Below are 22,722 nucleotides of genomic sequence, written 5' to 3'. Positions count from 1 at the left end.
AACTGCCAAGCTTCAGCTGAACGCTTTCAGCAATTTCTCTTCCTGATAAATATTGCATATGTTTTCTGAAAGCAACTTCAAAGGAAAGGAAACATAGATTCGGGACTTTCAAGACATTTTTTTCTGGAGTAATCAGTTTTATACACTTATTTTGTCAAGACATTTTCCCAGGCTAGTTACACAGTAACAAACAATCTGTATTTTAGGATCATCATAGGGACCATTGAATGGCTGTCCCTTTTAGCTACTATTATGAACTTAACATATCTTAATATACTGCCTGCAAAACCCAGCTCAGGCCAGCCACAGCCCAGCCACCCTCTCAGACCAGCCTGGAGAGTATCAGCACAAGTCTGGAACATGGGGTTTATAACTAATTGCTGAATAGTTTTTTTGAAAGCTCTGAAGAGTGGTGGGATTTGGTGAATAATTGTTTGGCATTCACCTTATCTACTACCTTCATAATTCTATAGATCTGAGTTGTAGCCCCTCTCAGACTTCTCCTCTCCAAATCATGACCTTTCAGTCTCACTTTGTAAAGCTAATCTAACCCTTTGATCATGCTAATTGCTCTTTCTTATGCTTACCTGTACCTTCTCTCTACTTCTGCTATAGCCTCTGTGAAGCACTGAGACCAGAACTGCAAGCAGTTCTTAAAGTGTGAATTTTCAGTGCATAAAACCACAGAGCTAGATTCAGGGAAAATTTCACTAAGAGCTGGTTCTGATTTTGAGTTTGGTACAGTTTGAGTTTTGTCTTTTTACAGGATGAGAGCAAACAAACAATACTGAAGCTAATCCAATTTGGAACAATCCAAATATAGCACAAATTGGTGGGAAAAAGGGCTCTAAATTATGGAGCCCTAAGTCCTATTAAAAAGTAGCTCCAAAGCAAGGATTAAGCTAATATGTCTATATATCTATCTCAAGGAATGTGGATTCCCAGCACAGTGAATTGACCCCATTAACACTACAGTGACATATGGAGAAATGGACAATATCGGCATCTGTAACCATACCCATATTTTCCCAAACTGAGAGATGGAGCATCTGGGCTCCCAGGGAAGTGGTTAAACTGCTTCCATATTCAACTGGCATTTTCACACATATCTGAAGGACTGTCTTGTGCAAACCCACATCCTCTTAGGAAAACACTAGATTAATCACCACCCAAATACGCTTTTAATACGTGCTCAATTGCACCCTTAAGGAAGAAAAGAACATTGGTCACACAAAATATCCAAAATACAACCAAGCAGCAAAGTTCTCTGCCATAGAAAGGCATTTCTTAGCCTGTTGTGCAAGCTCCATACATGCTGTCATACTGCAGTTAACGCATAACCCATTGGTGTTGAGGTGTCAACCAGGATATGCAGGCAATGAAACTTCATTATTGGGTATGATGTGTTAAACTGGGAGGCTCTTTAGTTCCAGCTTGCATCTCTTTCTCATCAGACTCTCTGCTCTCTTTTACTGTAGTCTTCTCTGATATTTTTAGTGCTGTCTTTGCACAGCTTGCTTAGGAACCTAAAGAGAAGCATCCCATACAGGGTTTTGTAAAGGGATGTAGTGAACCAGTAAATCTTGTCCCAGTTCCACATATATTAAGCTTGCTAGCTGGCTAACACAATTTTCTAGGTCCACTCCTCTATCCCTCATCTTCAGGGTTAATTCTGCCTGTACAAGTGACATTACAAGATCAGAAGTCATGGCAGTGGAGTTTATTTTCATATCAGTTCACTGTCTTCTTTCTTTACATTCTCCTTTTAGATAGCTTTATAGATAGCTCCTTGTCTTTTATGTGAGTCTGAATTTAAATGCTTGCTTCAGAAATATCTATTTTAATAGGCTGGAATGTTTTCAGTGAGAGCTCTGAATGCACAGTGCAACAAAACAAAAGAAACATTTCCAATAACTCTAGGGGTTAGATATTCTTGCTTTCCTGGGTGCAAGAAGTCAACATAAACCACCTGCTGCAAGACACCATAGTGAATGCCTACAATATTCTTTGCACTACATTTTATTACTAGATTCTTTCTTGGAGTAACCCTTCAGAATCTTTGTATCGACATCAGCACAGACTTGATTAGTATCAAGGCTGCCTGTCATGGAATAGTTGATGGTTGATGACAAAGCTGGATAATCATATCTTTCTAACATTTCAGTAATCCAGTCTGCCAACAGATTACACTTTGCCTTGGGCAACATTCTGTGAGAAATGTCTTTAGAGTATCTATTGTATACAGTTATTGAAAAAGCTGCCTTCTTATGCTTACTGAGTTATGCAGTCAAGAATACTGTGTTGGTTTTAAAGGTATTATTATATTGCTATAATATCATATTATTTTATTATTATATTATTATTATTATATTATTATACTATATAATTATATATTAAAGTATAACTGGACATTCTGCAAACCATGGAAAATAAATCTACCTGGTGTCATTGTGCTGTGTCTACGTGTGCTACTGTGTCTATGGTGCTGTGGTATGGAATACCCCTTTGGCTAGTTTGGATTCAATGTCCTCTCTCTGCTTCCTCATGGCTTCTTGTGTCCCTCCTCGCTGGCAGAACATGAGATCAGATACTGAAAAGTCCTTGATCAGAGTAAGCATTATTTAGCAACAATTTAAACACTGGTATGTTAGCAACATTGCTCTCAGACTAAAGTCAAAAAAACATCACTGCACCAGCTACTAAGAAGGAGAAAAATAACTGTTACAGCTGAACACAGGATACCTGGAAAAATGTAAATCTATGAGAGAGAAATATTCATAAAGAGGTTTGTTCTAACATGTTTTCTTACGTATTATTTTTCCTGACTATTTGCTATATCTGTTAGAACAAGAAGAGCATAGAGAGCTGGAAAGCTAGGGTGGGAGGAAATGCTTGGAAGCTTATTGAAGTGTATAACAAATTAACTTCTTTCTTCACAATGATTAGTTCGCAGATTTATCTCCACAAAGCCCTTGAAAAAGGATATTATTTAAAAAAAATAAATCAACTTTTAGCCTGTAGCCTGTAGACTCACAAGATGCTACTTGACATAGCTGTGTGGTTCGGTTGATATGCTGGAGGGAAGGAATGCAATCCAGAGGGACCTTGACATGCTTGTGAGGTGGGTTGATGCCAACCTCATGAAGTTTAAGTACAGGTTGGGCAGACAAGAGATTCAGAGCAGCTCTGTGGAGAAGGATTTGGAGGTGTTGGTTGATGAGCCGTCTCACAGCCCAGAAAGCCAACCGTATCCTGGGCTGCATCGAAAGGAGCATGACCAGGTCGAAGGAGGTGATCCTGCCCCTCTACTGTGCCCTCGTGAGACCTCACCTGGAGTATTGTGTGCAGTTCTGGTGTCCTCAACATAAAAAGGACATGGAACTGTTGGAACAAATGCAGAGAAGGGCCACGAGGATGATCAGGGGACTGGAGCACCTCCCATATGAAGACAGGCTGAGAAAGTTGGGTTTGTTTAGCCTGGAGAAAAGAAGGCTGCGTGGAGACCTCATAGCAGCCTGCCAGTATCTGAAGGGAGCCCATAAGGATGCTGGAGAGGGACTCTTCATTAGGGACTGTAGTGATAGGACAAGGGGTAACGGGTTGAAACCTAAACAGGGGAAGTTTAGATTGGATATAAGGAAGAAATTCTTTCCTGTTAGGGTGGTGAGGCACTGGAACCGGTTGCCCAAGGAAGCTGTGAATGCTCCATCCCTGGTGGTGTTCAAGTCCAGGCTGGACAGAGCCTTGGGTGATATGGTTTAGTGTGAGGTGTCCCTGTCCATGGCAGGGGTTTGGAACTAGATGATCTTAAGATCCTTTCCAACCATGACTATTCTATTCTATTCTATTCTATGCTATGCTATGCTATGCTATTCTAACTGGGAATAGTCTTTGACAGAGCACTTATTTGTATAACACAGATTTATTCATTTGACTTTATTATTCAAATGGTCAGTGATTCATATGGTCAGTCCACATTCTACTAGACACCAAACACCAAAAAGAATTCTACAAAATGGAGCAAAAAATTTTCTTAAAGTGTTAGATTCTTAATCATAAGATAAGGTGTATCTGATGGATCCACAACTGCAGTGAAGGATGCAGAGTGAAGGAGAGGCAAAACAATAATCTTCCATCACTTCCATGGATATGACCTTTTGTTTCCCCTCCTGGTCTGCTACTGCATTGGCTACTGATGCAGATCATGACATGAGGTTTGACACAGCACCCTTCTGAGAGTTTGCCAAGAATCTTCTGCAGCATGAGATGTCCATTTGTCAGCCTTTACCCCTCCACTCCTCATCAAGTATTCATTTTTCACAGTAGCAATAACAGATGTAGAGAGGGAAAATATACGGGGAATGTCACATTGCTGTCACTAACACTGGATATCATGTCATGCCTGAAAGAAATATGTTATGCTACATTATGAGTAAACTGCGTACCCAGGGTTTTGAGTGTTTGTAAGCCTGCTTTTTTAGTAAAAAACATAATCCTGCTACAAAACCTCTAATATGTGAAATAGGATGGTGTACAAAACTTACTGAATTATGTTGGAATTCCAGATATGGGTCAAATGAAGAGTATTAACTGAAATGGTATACAAAGTGATGATACACTCTTTCTCATAATGCATAAAATACTACAGTAGGAAATTTACATCTAAATAATTAAATTCATTACTCCATATTTTTGAAAATGCCTGACATTCATCTGCAGTCAAAATGCGCTAAATTCATTGAAGAAAAAATCCATCAAAGGCTCACTGCTGCACAGGTTTAGGATACCCAGGAGATCACTAAAGAAAAAAAGAAATGAAGACAGTGTCTGAAGAGTGGGCTTAGTTCAGAATCAGAATATTGTCTCCAATTTCCTACAAACCACGAGCTAGGAAAGTAATGACACAGTGTTCAAGAGTTTAAAGTGATTAAGTTAGCATTACAGATATTTTAATACTTTTACTAGCATATGAAATGATATATTGTAGCCACACAAATACATTTCCACTTATTATGGTTTGTGTATTTTTTTTCAATAAAGCAATCAATACTTATAATCTTCATTCCCAATAAAGAAAACAAGTACTTTAAATTTGGTTGTGTATCATTTTGTGTTGCTCCAAAAACGGTATATAACAAAGAACAATACTAAAACATTTTGTCAAATTATTTTACAGTTAACATTATTTCTGATAAAAATAATACTAAAATTTTAGCTGTAGTTTTGCTTTCTCCAGTATTTTGCTGCCCCATAAAAGCAAGGGAGTGGATGGGAGCTAGCTACTAGTGATTGCCTGGGCATCCAAGGGCTATAGACATTCTGAAATACTTCCACAGGAGCTGTATGTTGAGAATTTCATCAGGGGCTGCATTTACAAGTTGGAAAGCTGCATGAAGTTTGGAAATAGTCATCTGCCTGTATCCAGTATAGATACCAGTTAAAGCCTGAAGCTTTGTAAGTTACATAGATCATGGCTTCTCAATATGTCACTGCTATTAGGGTTAACAAGATGAGAGAATCTTGTTTTTTTTTTTATATTTGAATAATATTAGAGGATTCCAATGATCTAATTTGTTATATTATTAGAATAAAGGAGGAAAACAGCCTGAATTTTTTTTTAGATGCAACATGGTTACACTGTAGAAAAAGCTATAGGAAGACTACTGTTCTGGGTTCAGTAGCAGCAATTTTTTCTCCTTCTTAGTAACTGCTGCAGTGCTGTGGTTTTGACTTTTAGCCTGGGAACAGCATTGATAACACTGATGTTTTTAGTTGCTGCTCAGTAATGTTTAGTCTGATCAAGGACTTTCTGAGTCTCATGCTCTGCCAGGGAGCAGGGGAAGTCGGGAGGAAGCAGAGACAGGACACCTGACCCAAACTAACCAAAGAGGTATTCCATACCACAGCACGTCATGCGCACTATATAAACTGGGGGCAGTTACCTGGAAGGGTTAGATCACTGCTTGGTTGGGCTGGGTATCGGTCAGCAGGTGGTGAGTGGTTGAATTCTCTTCCCTTGTTATTTCCCTCATCATTATGATTATTGGTGGCAGCAGTAGTGGTTTTGTGTTATACCTTAGTTACTGGACTGTCCTTATCTCAACCCGTGGGAGTTACATTCTTTTGATTCTCCTCCCCATCCCTCTGGGAGCAGGCAGGAGGAGGAGGGGAGAGTGAGCGAGCGACTGTGTGGTTCTGACTTACTAACTGGACTTAAACCATGAAAACTACGTATAAAATCATCAGTCAGATTTTCAGCTCCTCCCACAGAGGTTGTCAGAGAATCATAGCAAATGTAATTTCTGTTTAATGATGACAAAATCTGATGTGCTACCCTAAAATTCCTAGCAGATTCCTTTTTGCTTGTCCATTGCTTTATTTCTGAATAGTAGAAGAAAGCTGCACAAATGTTATTGTATTTACTTTGTTTTCTTCTTTCATTTTTCAGGATAGCCCTTGTTAACCTAAAATTGAATGCAATGATTATCAGTGGGCTACTGAATATTAATTACAATATATTACTCCTGTTTATCTCACCCTCTAACCTTACTTCCATCTGCACAGCAGTTATAGGTTAAAACCTTCCTAATGCCTCTATGGAAGTTACAACAAGGGCCAGTCTCAGAGAATTAATCATGGCATTTAGGAAGAGTTTGCATAAAAGGTACCCATCAAAAGGAAGATATTTTCACTTCTCTCCAGATTTTGAAGTACTTGATAAGGACACTGTAATATCACCCAGCATCCAAGACTTGTTAATTGTATTAAACCCATTTTAATTTGCAAAGACAGACTCTATCTCACAGTTTACCCTGATGGTACTTCAGACTTTAAATTTAATTTTAGCCAAAGGTAAAGGAGAAACAAAGCAAAATAATAAAACAACATTAATTCTCAACACTACATAAAACCATTATTAGCTATCTGCATGTACAATCTGATTTCAGTCCAGTCCATCAATACCTATTCACATTATTTTTTGTAAGAAAGCCAGTCAAGCTAGCCACTGAAGTGGAAAAAAGTGTATGCTTGTTTGTAAGACTAAGGCCTGTGACTAAGTATTTACTAAAAATAAAAAAAAAAAAAAAATCATTATAAAATCATACCTCAGATGTTAGTAGCTCTGTCACAAATGCAATAATCATTTGCATTTACTGTATTTCCTTTTCTCTGTATTTAAGTGCTTTTGCCTTGCATTATTGTAAATTACAATGATGGTTAATATTACACTTCACCTTTTCCTACTCCTTCAGCTGACAGACTAAAACCAGTAAGAATATGATTTTTTTTCCATGGATCTGAAACTATACACTAAAGTCACACACAAAGACAGAAGCAAATACCAGTATCTGCCAGTATTCTCCATACTGCCTTACGCAGAAAGCTTGATTGAATTTGTTTTGCTGTACAGTATATTTATTATGGGTATAAATTTCACTTACATATTTGAAATTATGCTTTTTTTTTCTTTATAGTTCTTTAAAGAAACTTGCCACAGAAATGAACCATTTTCAAAGTGTTCTAAGTAGACTACCTTCTTTCCCAATAATCATTTATATGGTTCTTTTCCTAAGGCAGATTCCTGAGACAATAATGGCAGTAATGATTTACTTTCAAGACAGCATACACAAATACTTTATATCTGACATATACAATATTCTAGGTGCTACCAAGCCATTTTCAGCAGCGTTAACACTTAACTATTACTTATCCTGGATTGCCTTCGTTCAATAATATTCTGTTTAGTCATTATAAAAAGATAATTTGAAAGTAAGCATATAACTGTGACACATATGCTGACATATCTATTCTTCTTAAAACAGTAACTCTACAACAACTGCATTGTCATTTCATTGTTTTAATGTTTACAAAATACTGTTGTCTAAAAGTTTTCCTGTTCTAAATATGGACTCCTCAGAAAAAGATCTACAGCAGTAGATTCTTCATTTATAATTTTCACCTAATAGCTAGTTAGAAAAAAGTTCAAATTTATTTCTGCCTGCTTACAGCTAATCACTTCTGAATCCAGAATCCAGAATAACTAATGCACATTTTAAAATAGGTATGTTTCCCACTAACTTAATGAACACTAGGAATGATTGTGTGTAAATAAAAGGGTTTTTTTAATATTCCTGGGTTTGATACTTTTTGCTTAAAACTCAGCTATAAGGGAAAAATTGTAGAGCAGCAGATCTACAGAAATGCATTAATTTACTGTGCATCTATGATTATACACACTTACATATAGAAATGGCTTTATCTACTTATCATTATATAATCTTTATTAGCCTGATCTTCTGATAGTTAAGCTTGAGAACTGAACTTTTGCTCTTTGTGTGAGCAAAAGGCTGAAGACTGGTACATTATGGTAGACTGAACTTAGCCCCTTCAATCTACGTTACTCTCCTCCTTCATATAAATAAAAACACCAGAAAAGCTACTTGGACAACAGCTTGCCACTGACACTGTTCATCATGTGGCTTTAAGGACAACTAACATACATGCATGCATTATATTTTAAAACATGGGGGGGGGGGGGGGGGAGGGGCAAGAGGGGAGTGAAGTAGGGAGAAATCCCAGAACTCCTATTATGCCACTAGAAGAAAGGCTTTCGGAAAAATCTTTGTGAGGTGCCTTCCATTTTGTCTGTTTGCTCAGTACTCCTTCACATCTTTAAAACTGAATGCCACTGCAACTTCTCTGGCGCAGGTGGCCTTCCTGCTATTTTGCTCTCTCAGCAAAACTCAAAGAGACAACTGCCCTGGTGCTCATACTTTCTTCTGGTCAGATCAGAGTTTGCAAACATAATTTGAGAAAGTCTTGTCCCTCTTACTGTCATAGAATGTGTTTTTAATGGTTTAACAACATTTTGTTATAAAATATCTTCTATTCCTAACATTAGCTCTCCAAATCTTACCACAACTTTTATGAGTATTTTCAATTGAAAGAAAATGTTAAAATCTAAATGGCTGCAACCATAGCTTTTTAAATGTGCAAGTACTGATATTCCCTGTGATACACAGATTTTCATTTTCATTTGTAAGCCAAGTACATGTGAGCCATTGGCTATTTATGTAGGGGTTTTTTCATTTACATTCCAAACTGTAATAGAGCTTACCGCTGATCACAGAGTTGCATTGTTTTAAACATGTAATTTTTCTTACTGCACATAGTTCTACAATATTTAGAGGAAAAGGGAGAAGAACATCCATTAAAAGATGGGATGGTAAAAGTTTGATCTTTTGGCTGTGACTTTTGAGTCTGGATATGATGAAGACAGCAATGAAAAAGACACGTAAGAAGTATGCCAGGAGCGTGGCGGAGGGATTGATGAGAACCTGACCTGCTCTTCCCCAGAAAACTTAGAGGAGTAAAGCCTTCTTAATTCTGTAACTATCTAGAAACTGACTTTACCTAGTGATTGGAATAGTGACTAAGAACAGTCAAGAAGAAATATAAATGCTTAGACTGAGTTTATTGCTAACTCCTCAATTAGGAAGGGAGATAGCCGGTAGCTAAGGAATAGAATCGGATGACACTATGAGGGAATACAAAAAGTGAATAAATTTTTCCTAAGATGTTTTGTGCAATGTACCATGCTGTTCTATGATGTTTGCTGATCTGTGACACAGAAAAGATCATGCTATCGATAAATCAGAGATTGAATAATAAATTTAGATGCAACTGCAATCTATGTTCACTAATTGCTGGACAGTAGCAAAAGTTTCTACGATGGGAAAAGTATCTCATTGGTGCCTGTGATTCTACTTCAAAAAGAGATGGACACAGCTGTACAGCTGGAGCAGAAGTGAAGCTAGAGAGATATTCTGGAGAGTATTATTGGATCCACCTTCTGGATGTTACTTCACATTTGCTCAATTGGAGAATGATTATGTGCCAATTTGGCACATACTTCCTCTTCTCTTCTAGCTCGAGTATTCTGGCCATCCCAGTGAATTGACAGAGCCAAGATTGTAATCCCCTCTCCACCTTTGCTGGTAACATTGATCCCTTCAAATGATATATTTATGTCTACTGTTCTTTATTGTTGTTTTGAATAATAAACACCAGCACACCTTTATACATACACATGCTGAAAGAATATCAAAAAGCCCTTTTAAAAGCCCTTTTTTCTTTTATTTTTTCATTAAAATAAAATATTTCATTACTAGTGCCTACCTTTTCTTCTCCTGAAAGAAACCAAAGCAAAATAAAAAGAAGAATGATCATATACTATGTTACAGGCAAATTTTATTTGGTCATAAGATAGCAGACCACAGCATTATGAGTGTCATAGTCTAGTAATGATACATTTTCTGGAACTGACTGTTTTCAAATCTAATTTTAACCTGTTAATAATTTTATTGGTAATATTTAATAAGCTCTTTAAATAAATATAATTTCACATAATCAGTAAGAAAATGAACACCACAGATGTCTGTTAGGTGTTAAGGAATGAAAACTATTTTTTTTCCAAGATATTGCAACTCTTATTGATAAATTTCATCAAAATCTGTACTAACAACAGAACTAGAGGTGCAATGTACCAGAAACTTACTCACATATTTGACAAAATGTACTTAGTGAGTATCTGAGAAGCTAATTAGCATGGTATTCAACTTTAGTTGTTTTTACATCTACTTGAATCATTTTTCTTGATCATAAACATTCTGTAGCCTCAGTTTCAGACCTCACTGCGCATTTATTTAAACTTCAGGTCAAAATAAGTCCAACACTGACTACAAGCTAAAGTTAAAAGCGTATGCACTAGACAGACCTGAGTTTCAACTTATGATCATAGACAGCTGTATGTTACTGAACCTAGGACTATTACCCACTCCTGGTGATCCATGTGGGTACTAGGGATATAGATACTAGTAGACTGGGGACCATAAAGAAAGGCTACAGAGCCCTGGGAGAGGTGGTTAGGGGCTCCGGTGCTCAGATAGTCTTTTCGTCAATTCTCCAGGACACAGGGGAGGACCAAGAAAAAGCTAGGAGGATTGGCCAGGTTAATAAATGGTTAAAAGATGAAGCACTCTACAGACAGATAGGAAAAGCCTCACGCTCACAGGCCCTTGTTTTCATGGGGGATTTCAACCACCCTGACATCTGTTGGAATGATGGCACTGCACAGCATAAGCAATCCAGGAGGTTCCTCGATTGTGTGGAAGACAACTTCCTTCTGCACGTAACAGAGGAGCTGACAAGGAGAGGTGCCATGCTTGACCTTGTGCTCACCAACAGGGAAGGGCTCATTGAGAATGTGGTACTCCAGGGCAGCCTTGGATGCAGCGATCACGAGATGGTCGAATTTGAGATCCTCAGGACAGTGAGAAGAGCGTGTAGCAAGCTCACTGCTCTGGACTTCAAAAGAGAAGACTTTGGCCTCTTCAGGAGCCTGCTTAGTAAGGTTCCATGGGATATAGCCCTGGATGGCAGGGGGGCCCAAGACTATTGGTTGATATTCAAGGATCACCTGCTCCAAGCTCAGGAGTGCTGCATCCCAACTAGAAGAAAGTGCAGCAGGAGGGCCAGGAGAGCTTCATGCATGGATAAGGAGCTGCTAAGGAAACTCAGAGGGAAAAAAGAGGCTTATAAAAAATGGAAGCAAGGACAGGCGGCCTGCGAAGAGTACAGGGATGTTGTCCGGGAAGCTAGGGACCAGGTTAGGAAGGCTAAGGCCCAGTTAGAATTAAACCTAGCCAGGGATGTTAAGGATAACAGGAAGGGATTCTACAGGTACATAGCAAACAAAAAACAGACTAGGGACAAAATAGGGCCCCTGAGGAAGCTTTCGGGAGAACTGGCTACCCTGGATTTGGAGAAGGCTGAGGTTCTGAATGACTTCTTTGCCTCGGTCTACACTGGCAAAGGCTCTGACTGCACCACCCAGTTCTTAGAAGGTAGACGCAGGGACTGTGAGAATGAAGACCTTGGGCCCACTGTAGGAGAGGATCTGGTTCGAGACCATCTTAAAAATCTGAACGCACACAAGTCCGTGGGACCTGATGGAATCCATCCGCGGGTCCTGAAGGAGCTGGTGAATGAAGTTGCTAAGCCACTGGCCATCATATTTGAAAAATCATGGCAGTCGGGTGAAGTTCCCAACGACTGGAAAACGGGAAATATAACCCCCATTTTCAAGAAGGGGAAAATGGAAGACTTGGGGAATTACAGACCAGTCAGTTTCACCTCTGTGCCCGGTAAAATCTTGGAGCACATTCTCCTGGATGGCATGCTAAGGCACATGAAGAACAACAAGGTGCTTGGTGACAGCCAGCATGGCTTCACTAAGGGGAAATCCTGCCTGACCAATTTGGTGGCCTTCTATGATGGGGCTACAGAATTGATGGATAAGGGTAAAGCAGTTGATGTCATCTACCTGGACTTGTGCAAAGCGTTTGACACTGTCCCACTCGACATACTTCTCTCTAAATTGGAGAGATATCAATTTGATGGATGGACCACTCGGCGGATAAAGAACTGGCTGGATGGCCGCACACAAAGAGTTGTGGTCAATGGCTCCATGTCCAGATGGAGACCGGCAACGAGTGGTGTTCCTCAGGGATCGGTGTTGAGACCGGTCTTGTTTAACATCTTCATCGCTGACATGGACAGTGGGATTGAGTGCGCCCCAGCAAGTTTGCCGATGACACCAAGCTGTGTGGTCCGGTTGATATGCTGGAGGGAAGGGATGCCATCCAGAGGGACCTTGACACGCTTGTAAGGTGGGCTGGTGCCAACCTTATGAAGTTCAACCATGACAAGTGCAAGGTCCTACACCTGGGTCAGGGCAATCCCAGACACAGCTACAGATTGGGCAGAGAAGAGATTCAGAGCAGCCCTGCAGAGAAGGACTTGGGGGTGCTGGTTGATGAGAAAATGAACATGAGCCGTCCTCAGTGTGCGCTCGCAGCAAAGAAAGCCAATCGTATCCTGGGCTGCATCAAAAGGAGTGTGACCAGCAGGTCGAAGGAGGTGATCCTGCCCCTCTACTCTGCTCTTGTGAGACCTCACCTGGAGTATTGTGTGCAGTTCTGGTGTCCTCAACATAAAAAGGACATGGAACTGTTGGAACAAGTCCAGAGGAGGGCCACGAGGATGATCAGGGGACTGGAGCACCTCCCGTATGAAGACAGGCTGAGGAAGTTGGGGCTGTTCAGCCTGGAGAAGAGAAGGCTGCGTGGGGACCTAATAGCAGCCTTCCAGTATCTGAAGGGGGCCTATAGGGATGCTGGGGATGGACTCTTCGTCAGGGACTGTAGTGACAGGACAAGGTGTAATGGTTTCAAACTTAAACAGGGGAAGTTTAGATTGGATATAAGGAGGAAATTCTTTCCTGTTAGGGTAGTGAGACACTGGAATGGGTTGCCCAGGGAGGTTGTGAGTGCTCCATCCCTGGCGGTGTTCAAGGTTGGATGAAACCTTGGGTGACATGGTTTAGTGTGAGGTGTCCCTGTCCATGGCAGGGGGGGTGGAACTAGGTGATCTTGAGGTCTTTTCCAACCCTAACTATTCTATTATTCTATGATTCTATGATTTAAATAAGAATTTTTTCCATGGTTTATATTCTGATAGAACTATGCCTTATATCTTATATTTATATTGAAAAAAAGTTTAAGCAAATACACTGAATAGCAGAAATTCAAGCAAGCTGAAGAAAAAGAGATAAGAGAAATTATCCTACAGGCCTGCCTACAAATTCCTACTATAATGAATTATTTTTCTATTTAAATAATAAATACATACTATTTGGCTGAAAAGCCAGTGCTACCTCTGGTTATGAATGAATGAAAGATAGAATATATCTAGAACTGTAGTCTGTAATTCTTCTTCCTTACACACTAAAAACACTACGGGATAGATTTATGACTTGATGATGGAGTAACTAACAGCTTTCCAGATATTTTCCTTCTCATACCTGTCAAATGTGATACCTTGGTTACTTGCCTATGATATACAGCTCCATACTAAAACATTTACTGTATATTATTACTCTTTGTTGTTAACTCCTATACTACTGGAAAAACATAAAAGAGTGACAAGAAAGAGAAAAGTAGACTGCTTATTTGTAAGTAGAAAAAAACAATATTTTCAGAATGAAGATCCTGTCAAACGTCACCCTTTTTCAGTGCAGCCTTTGAAGGATCTGGCCCATTAAGTTTTAAAAAATGATGCTCAGTATAGGTTTGATAACTGAATTACCCAGGTTTAGAAATTGCCTGTCACTTCAAAACACTTCCTTGTCTGAAGAAAATAAACACTCTGCAAAACAGTTCTCTGTTGGTAACATTCAGGGAGACAGCTCTGTATCATTTATATTGGGAACATCTTTGGAAGAACAACTTTCCATGCATAAATATTAGAATCAGTTTCATTATAATAATTAAAAAAAAAAAGCTAAAAAATATCCATAGCAAAATGGCAGTGGCAAGGGGCAGTACTTGCACACTGTGACTTGGTTAAGTTTAGAATGGGCATCAGAAAAACTTTTTTACCAGCAGAGGGACAGCTTATGCAAAAGGGTATGAGGAACCTCCATCCGTAGAGGCTTTCAAGGCTCACTAGACAAAGCTACTGCTGACTTATTGCTAGTGAGGCAATAAACCTGGTTTGAAGAGAAGGTTTGGATAGATGACCTCCACAAGTAGCATTAAACCAACTTTTCTATGACTACTGTTACTAAAACTATGATAATTTTAAGTGCATCCTCCATAGCTGTATTCTTTTAGCGATTTTATAGTCAGTGATTTTTACAGTCGGTGGGAATGACTCTTCAAAATAAGATCTGATTTCTTTTAGCTGTTCACTTTAAGAAAGGATGAATTGTGCCCTGGACTATTTTGACAGTAAATGTGTCTTAGTCAGAGAACTTGAGATAAAGATGTTGAATTTCAGTAAAATTAACCCCACCTCCTCTGATCCTAAAGATGATGTACTGTTGATTTAGTTAGGAGTTGATGGTGTGTTTGTGAAACTTATTCTGTGTTTGCTTCAGATAGATAAATTTCATAAGTGGTCTGGAAGGGAATGGAGTTTAAACAACATAGCAGCTGTTCCTAATGAATTTCACTCAAATACTGCTTTAATGTTGACAGGAATAGCAACACTACATAACAATAATGCACATTTCAAGAAAATGAAAATCAGAGCCTTTTTGCTCTTGTTCAGTAGTTGCATTTCTGACAAACTTTTGAGAAATTTCAGCCTAAGTGATAAACTAATAAGTATCTCTTTAGCCCATTCATCATTGGCTTTGTCTTTAGCATCCAAATCTATACGCGTATAGTATCTTAACCTATATGCATACCTCGATTTTTGCATATTCAAATATTCAAAACTAAACTGCTAGATATTGAAAAATAAGAAATCAAAGTCTAAACCAGAACCTGATAATCTACAGAAAACGTACTTGGTCCTCAACAAAGACAGTAAAACAACATTAATGACTGTAATTTTTCAGCAAGTAGAATATTAAATGCATTCAGGAAAGAAAGTTATAATAAAAAACCCTCCTTGAACTAAAATAGAATTACATGTTGTTTTTCCTGAGGACTGAAAATTGATTCTAAAAAAAATGACAAATGTATGTTTTTCTTCTCAGAGGATGTTGTCAAATCGTATTGACCAAATGATTTCTGAAGGCCAGATGAACAAGAAAGAAGAGCATAGGTACTTCAATGCTCCTTATGGGTTTCAGCATATGTTTAGAATTATTTTTCATTGTTTGAATTTGTAAGATTTTTTTTTTTTTTTTTTTTACCATCTTACTGATAACTGATTTAATTTAACTTTGCTCTAAGGTACTTATTTTAGATCACATTGATTTAAATTGCTGTGGCTTATGGTTTGATTTTCAAAAGTCTGCAGCTTCTGTAGAAGCTTTAAAAGCATGTTCATGACAGCGTGCTGCAAGTTAGCAGCTTGTATGTTAGCAGTATGAGTTACCAGCTCATACTTCAGAGACAGATTTTCCAGAATATGCACACACGGTTATGCAACCAAAAGGAACCATTTTGGGTAGAGGTGGTCACCAGTAAGCATAGTAAGTCATTTACATATGCAAACAAAGGGTGCTCAAATGAAAAAATAAGACTGAAAAATGAAGAAAAATTAGAGGTATTTGGATACTGAGTATAATGTGGGAATAAATGTCATCTTACTATAGGAACTTAGGTAAAGATGATGAATTCAAAGTCAGTGGAACTCTGCTGATGAAGGTGACAGATTCTGAACCAATACAGCTTCATTGTTCCCTTCAAAACTTAGATTATTACTATTATAATTATTATCAGGAATTGACTCCTGTATTACTCATGTCCATGGCTCCAGACCATGATTTAGTCATCTGCCAATATTATCACATTAAATTGAGATGCATTGTAATATTTTTCAATTTTATATTGTCTTCCAGTGAACTTGTTTCCCTCAATACACTTAGCTGATGAAGTGGTGCTGCATTATTTAATCAGTAGTAACTTTAGGCACCATTATACCTTCTGAATATTGCTAATACTTAGATTATTTTGCTTGGAATGCCATTCTTCTGAAATACACTGCTTCTGTTTCTCTCTGTTCACCTTCCCTTGTCCTCCTTTGTACAAATAATAGCTAAATGATTACAGAAACTACATTCCTTTATTTGTGAAAAATAACATCTCTATTGTCTTCTCATCCGGATTTGAGGCAGACTGAGTTAATGAGACATGCACTTGAATCTTGTTTTTCTCCTATGTATCTAAGTGGTAACTATTATAGATCTGTTTACTTCCTTTCTTTTTAAGCAGTGTCTCACCTTTAACATATCTTTCAAATTACACCACTTGTTTTTAGAAGCATCTATGTTGCTGTTCATTTGGAAGCCTCATTTATTTTTAAAGGCCTATTTTGACAGGGTGTTTTTTTTTGTTTTTAAAATAGTCAGCTGTATGAGAAATTGATCCAACTAACATTCCTTCTTGTACTCACTGAAATGTTTCTGTGACTGGCAGGTTACATTGTATAGCTGTATTTTTTTACTTGCTTTATGTTTCCTTCAGCTACTTAAAGCCATTCCTTCTCCAGTTTATGCTAACAAGTGCTTTGGTCTTTGTAGTACTCACTTTGATGAGAATTTGGTTCAAGTTCTTGTTTTAACTGATCAGGTCAGACACTTAAAACTATTACCTCACACATGGCAGATAAATTCATTGGATAATAAACCAGTCTGGGATGGAACATATTTTCTCCATCACTTTCCATTTTGTACCAAAAGTGTATTAACAGAAGAATGAGATAATAAAAATATATAATATATGCAAAGAGAGTTTGGATTGAGTCCCAAAAAAATCTCTCAGAATACCAGTACATTTTATAGCTGTAGTGGGCGTTCACAAGATGTCTTTCACAACTACTAGAATGTAGGATTTTTAGATTTGTCACTTAGTAATGTTCAGTTTGACTACTCCTTGAAAGCTGCTTTCCTTAGGGAAAAATCTGAGCTTTCTAAATAACTACACAGTACCTGATTATCCAAGATTTTGGTACAACAAATTATGATTATAAAAATATTTTGAGATGAAAAAAGAATCCTGCAAACCCATGAAGAGTCAGTCAGAAAACAGTGTTGCTAGCTGAAAATTAACCTTCTTTAAATTAAAAGTTCTTAAGATTCTTTTGTTTATTTATTGTCTTTCAACTTTGTGCCTATTCACAGTTCCTGATTCATGAAACTAACGGACTGAAGGCAGAACTGAAGCCCAGCTTGTTTTCATAAATACAACCATCTAAAATTTCCTTTCTTACAAGGAAATCTAATTCCCTATTCCACTACAAAGCTAAACTTATATATATATACCTATATAAATTTTGAGTCACATTACTCATGTGAACAATTTTTAAATGATAGAGATTTCTGTTAAGATCATGGCCCAGACATAAATTATTCAAAATCTTATCAAGCGTGTTAGATACTAGGTAGCTCTTTAAACAGTTTTCATAATTTCCTCTGAGCCATTAAAATTTAGCATTCTGCTTTGAAGAAATCTGTTAATTCCCACAAGTCTCAAAAGGCTTAGGTGGACAACCTGTGCCCTAAACAGAACTTATTGACAATTAGTAAATATAGAGGAACATTGCAACCCATAAACAAAAGGAAAAAAAGTGCTGTTTTTCTATTCCTCTTACTTTACATGGAATCTGCATCACTGATGTTACTCAGACTACCCAGGGTCACTAAACACAGGAGGGTGTGAGGGGGTGTAAAAAATGCACAGTCAGCTCTTCCACTGACAATTAATTTACCATTTGTTTTCTGGAAAATTAATTTTCTCCTGTAAATTGCAGCTCAACAACTACCTTGGCATCCTAAGATTTCTTCTATGGCCTGCTATTACATGTTCTTAACTTTGCTCCTTATGTTCTCTGTTTGGGAGTTCTGGCAGATGTCACAAGCTCACAGCCAAATGGATCAGAGTTTCATAAATATGGAAAGCAAACACTTTTTGCAAGCACAGATATGTGGCTTTCACACACTGACATATTTTTACATCTCTTTTTGTCATTTTGAAATCTTACTCTGCTTATCTTCTGAGGCATACAGAAACTGGCAGCTGATTTGGAAATCCTCGCTTGTGCTGTAGGCAAAAGAGCTTTCAGGAGACCATTAGGGGCTGAAGTGCCAAAAGTTGTTTCACTGCTCAACTAAAATACTTCAAAGATGAAGTTTTAAAAGATGAAATTATCAAGAAGTAATTGTTTTAACACAGAACTAGAGACAAGTTTCCAGCTAGGCAAGTATATTAAATTTCTTTACTTCATTACTAACAGATTCCTAAAACATAAGAAATCAGCTTTGTGCTTTGGCATCCCTTTAGAACTCAGCTCCCACCTTTGGGCAGTCCCCATCCCTCCTGTACCCTGCCACTGTATGTCTAGTGACATACTGTGGCTGCCATTTGTATTTGTTGATTTCAAAGTAGGCACAAAATGTTTTGTATTACAATCAAATGTATTTTACTGTACAGAATAGTATTTCTTCACCTATTATAATAAAAATACCTAAAAATTACATAAATATTTTATTTTGTAATCATAAACATTTTGACATAATGTAATACAAACACAATACTCTATTTTTTAGAGCTTATATTATTTCTTTGTAATTCTTAGTGTGTTCCTGTTAAATTAATTGAAAAAATATGAGATTACTTCTGTAGGCCAATTTATACCTCTAAATGTGTGGGGATTGCTACTAAACTTAACTAAACACAATATAGTCTAATGCACACAGCAGGTGCATCAAATTACTAAGCAGACTTAGCTCTGTCATTTGAACAGAGCCCATTACTGTGGAGAGGAGTGATTTGGTGATGTAACAAGCACAATCAAAAGCTTAGGAAAAGCAGCGAAATCAAATTATGTGTATTCTGCAGTTATAGCAACCAAGGACTATGTGGATACTCTACAGTTGCAATACAATGTGGTTACAGAGGAAAGACTCATGAATAGTTTGATTTATTGCCGTTAGCAGGTGAAGGAGTACAATCCAAGCTTTTCATCAAGCATCTGCAACCATAGCCTTTTGAAAACATGCAACATTAAATGCTCCTTATTTAAACAGATCCACTATATGGGTTTTCAGTGTAAAATGTTACTTATGGAACTGACCCAATGTCCCCAAAATTCCATTTTAACAAGCTCTGATCACCGGTTTAAGAACACACTTTTTTTATACTGCTTCTACAAATAATTTTATTTTCTCTTTTAATTTGCTATTTCTGTGCTAGGAACTTCCATACATGCCACTTCTGATTTTGGGCTTAAAAACAATATAAAATAATACATCCATAACTATACTGGTCCTAGTGGCTGTCTTCCTCTCTACATAGCAAATAATAGTTGTCAGGATTTATCTCTGAATAAATTAGTTTTATATTTTGAATCCTGGCATTAACATTCAAAAACGTGATGGTTCTTTTTGGAGAGCTGGAAAAAATGGAAAAGCTCCTGAGTGGTCTAATTCACATTAGGCACTGAACTATTTCTGCAATATCTCAGATTTAGGGAAGCACAAACATACTGAAATGATTCTTCATCTCCACTGCTCAGGCACTATCTTTGAGAAAGACAGCTAAAAATCTCACTCAAGAGCATAGATCTTTTCAGAAGAGAATAGACAGTTCAATGAATAAAAAGTGTTTGTGATAGAGATGACCTCAAAGCCTAAAGCATGAGAAGGACTTTTGATCTGTACTTTTCATAACACGCAGAAAAAGGTTGAAATTCTAATCAACTGAAATCAACGGCAAAAATCTCAGGGTTTTACCTGAAAGGCCTGCAAAGAGGGAAGAATGCTGTGTTTAATTTTCTGGTGGTTTGTTTTTTTTGGGGGGTGGAGGGATCACTATAGAAATACAGACAGCAATTTTCCAGAAACAATTTTCGTATAAATTCTTGCTGCAGGGCTAGCGTTTGAATCTAAGAAGACAGCAGTTTGTTCAGTTTGCAATTGAACTGGAGGTGTATACCCTCACACCTTCTAAAGTGTGAAAGTACTCAGACCCATCTGCATCCTTCACTGCTTCGCCCACTTTTTCATGTGTTAATCCCAAGCAGTTTGAGGTAAAACTGTGGTTCTGACTCATTTCTGACATCTCTACTCCAATAGATTTTCTCTACTCTCACTTCAGCTTCAGGCTCTTTTAGGGTCTATGCTTTCAGCTCCAAAAGTTTTAGCTTTATCTGCATGGAGGAAGCTGCAGATGTGATGAATATCCCACTCATTTTCTGTTCCAGATGCAGAAAGCAGTTCTGGAAATCTTTTGCTTCCACTAGCTCCTGCAGCTCCATAGTGGCTGGCATATGATGCTGTCACAGCTGCACAAAGAATATGGCAGCTTCCAGGACACCAGGCCTGGAGAACTTCAGTGAGGTAAGGCAAAAAGCTGGTTAGCTATTTCAGACCAAGCATATAACTGAAAAAGACAACACAAATACAGAACACGAATGACAAAGGGCTGGGAACAGAACACTTGTGGAAAAAACATACTTGGTCAAAAAAAGTTATCTCACTTATGAAGACAATGTAGACCATGAAGCCTTTTTCTCTAGTCTCCTTTTCTATTCCTAGTACACAAACTGCAGAATAAAGTTAGGAGAGTTATCAGCATGCTGTTATTTTGTACCTTATTTTCTTAAAATACACTACTTAAATTGAAATATAAGAAGAAAAATAATGTTACTTCTCTGGAATAAAATTCCAGGAAAAAGAGACCAGGTAGGCACTGTGAAAAAGCAGCACCTTCATCCAGTGAGGCGCATAGGCACACACGAAGGGGGATGTAATGGGAACTGGTACTCTCTATAAACAAACAACATTTCTCCCTTTCTGTTTCAGAACTTCCTCCAACTCTGCAACATACCCAGAGACCATTTTCACCACTTTATTATTTGTCCTTGTTGCTTATCTTCAGACTTAATTTTCCATATTTGATGTTTTGTCTGCTTAATACCTTCTTTGAATAACATAATAGTCTGATATCTTTCTTTCTGGACTTATCTTTATCTGCTTGACTGAACTTTGTCATATATTTACTAGCCATTAGAAGATTTATATTCTTTTCATTTAATGAACAGAAATGACAGACAATTTTAAATTGCAGCGTTATTCATTGCAACTTGAGAAGTGAAAATTAAAACTTTAGCATAAAAAGCAACTTGACAATGGAATAAACAAACCATACTTTTGCCGTTTTTGCTGTAATTATTCAAATTAACTCACTTAGTCTTTTAATTGGATTCATTCAGGGTCATTATTTTTCTTTTGTGGAAAACAAAGGACATTTGTTGTGTGGTTATTTACTAATGCAATACACCATAAACACACACATACTAAAAAGGAAAAATGGCATTGAACCAACATTGTGTACTGCTTTATTAGTAAAATCCATCTGGGTTAGATACATTTGAAAGTTATTCTGTTAATACTTATATATAATAATTTCTGCAATAAGTAATTGAGAAGTTAAAATAAAAATGTTCCAAGTCATTTAAATGCACAATACAAAACCCAAAGCTAAGTAAACTTTTTTTGTGAAGTCAATAAGCTGTTCCGATTACACTATTTCTCTGTGTATGATATATGTTTTTCTATTCCAGATTTTCTTCATATTAACCAAAACTGCAGAAAAAACAAGAGCAGAACTCAGCTTCTGCACTTTATTGTCACAACCTGAAGCCTGAAGCTAAGGCTAAATAGGACAATGCTTCCATTTTAATTTTCAGAAATAATACAAGGTCTATTTCTTTTGTGAGAAGCCAATTCGGCAGAGGGTGTGGGGGTGGGGGAGGGGGGCAGTCTGCAGTGTACATCTGCACAGGATGCCTTTCACAGAAGAAGGATGAAGTTGACATTTTTGGCATTTTACTGTTAAATCCTGAGACTTTAATTGCGCGATTACATAAAATGCAAGTAGTAAAAAGATTGCTGAAGAAGTTACTCAGTGAAGTCTTGAGTCAAATCCATTTCACTATAAGTAAACTGGCAAAATAGGCTACTAGACAACTAGTTTTATGTGCAGATTAAAAATGAGAGACAGAAGGACGCATCTGTGTGAAGAATAGATGAGTCCTATACTATATCAGGGGTGCTGCCCTTCTGCCCATCCAAGTCTCTTCTGTCTTGTTCTTGGAATGGAGGAGAATCGAAGGATGGGAAATAACTCCATACCTAGCTGGCAG

This window comes from Lathamus discolor, chromosome 4 (genome assembly GCF_037157495.1).
Source record: "Lathamus discolor isolate bLatDis1 chromosome 4, bLatDis1.hap1, whole genome shotgun sequence".
NCBI lineage: Eukaryota > Metazoa > Chordata > Aves > Psittaciformes > Psittacidae > Lathamus > Lathamus discolor.
This window is presented reverse-complemented; position numbering follows the sequence as displayed.